This window comes from Sinocyclocheilus rhinocerous, unplaced genomic scaffold (genome assembly GCF_001515625.1).
Source record: "Sinocyclocheilus rhinocerous isolate Xijiao unplaced genomic scaffold, SAMN03320098_v1.1 scaffold1493, whole genome shotgun sequence".
NCBI lineage: Eukaryota > Metazoa > Chordata > Actinopteri > Cypriniformes > Cyprinidae > Sinocyclocheilus > Sinocyclocheilus rhinocerous.
The window spans coordinates 4,698-6,557 of NW_015640467.1; the positions used below are offsets into that span (position 1 = coordinate 4,698).

General features: G+C 36.1%; 1 pseudogene; it reads left to right on the plus strand.

The window, feature by feature from the left end:
* The window catches only part of LOC107753055 (pleckstrin homology domain-containing family A member 5-like), a 10,447-nt pseudogene that overhangs the window by 3,220 nt on the left and 5,367 nt on the right, over positions 1-1,860 (plus strand).

Genomic DNA, 1,860 nt, shown 5'->3' on the forward strand with positions numbered 1-1,860 from the left:
CAAACAAAAACTTTTATTTTAGATGTGATTAATCGCGATTAATCGTTTGACAGCACTCATTTTAATAGTTTAGTTAACTATAATAACCCTGATCCAGATCCTAGAGCTTGTGTCAGGCTTTGAATCCTTGCCTTCCTGTCGTTCAGGTGGTTCTCACTCGTCTGTGTGGTTGTGATAAACTGCTGCAGTCCGTCTCTATGCAGCTGGCTCAGTTACAGGCAGATAAGGTTGGTCGCACAAACAGATCACATACACTGAAATCATGCAGATAAAAACACCTCACAAGCATTCCTGCCTGCTCTCTCCTTTTCTTTAGAAAAGCATTGAGTATGCTTTAGAAATCAAATGGCTGGGCATGGAAGACGGACTTCCTGGAGAGCAGGAAGTATGCCAGAAGGCTTTGCTTCAGGAGGAGCTGGTTACACTCAGAGCCAGAATATGTGATTTGTCTTCGGTACAGTACTGTGTGTATGTGTGTGCTAAGGCTTCAAGATTAAATAAAACCAAGATAGCAATATGACTTAGTGAAATAAACTGCAAAGGCTGTGTGTTTCAGAGTGAAGAACAGCACTGTGTTCATTTACATGCAAGCAGCTCATGATCCACCAGTGTTTTCAGCTCTGAGTTTGAATCACTTTAACATGCATTTGGGAACGCAACACGAGCCAACCATCTTCCCAAACTTGTAATGAGAAGCGCTTATCAACAAGAGAAGCTTTAAGCTTTATCAAAATAAAGTTTGATGGTTTAACATTTGAAAAGCTGAAATTAAGACAGCCATAAATATTAGTATTGTAAGTTTACAGTTGTAAAATAAAATAAAATAATTTTTCTTAAATACTTGTATCTTTTATTTAACAGTGAAATATTACAATATTTTTTTTATTTTTTATTTAGCACTACTCCTACTACTACTAATTATTATTATTATTATTATTTATTATTTTACAGCAATATTGATATATCATCACAAAATGTTACAGACCTACAAACAAGCGATTTTTAACTGCATTATAAATTGCAGAAAAATCACAATTAGATTTTTCTCTTCAATTCGTGCAGCACTATTTTGTGCTGCCCTGTGTATATTTTGTACAGACTTAATTTTGTTTTGGCAAGTATTTAATTATCTTAGACAGAGAAACAAATGTTAATTCATGCAACAGAGATGATACAATTCAGTGCTTTTACGCAGTTAAACTATCGGTTTGTTATATCTGCCTTTTTCATACTATAGCCAATATGTTGATGATTTTAAATTGACCATAAATCGGCCGATATATAACATATATGCATCAATTCATGCATGTTAATAATGTATGAATCAGACCTACTAAAGCAATGCCTCTTTTCTTCAGGAGATGGACAGATTGTGGAGTGATTATGAACGGATGGAGAGTGAGCTGTCCGTTTTCCATTCTCACCTCCAACACATCCTTCACTTTGGAGCGCCGCAGGTAATGCACACAAACACTTAAGTGACGCTCTGCTTAAATTACTGTTTATACAGAAACATCAGTACTGTAAACTGTCAGGTTATAAGCATTAAAACTGAATTTCTTTATTTCTTTGGGATAGTGTGGCATAGTGGTTAAAGATATGGACCAGTAATCAAAAGTTTAAAAATTGTAAGTCACTTTAGATGAATGCATCTGCTAAATGACTACTTAAAGATTTCAATCCAAACTCCATAACAGGAGCAGATTCAGGCACAGAGGCAGCTCTGGATGATGGAGGATATCTTGTGCGGTTTGAGGGTGAACAAGAACCGCTTTATGGCCTTACTGGGTCTACAGAGGCAGGGTGGTGAGTAAATGTATCATTCAGTCTGTGTCAAAGTGCATTCATTTTAGTATGCAT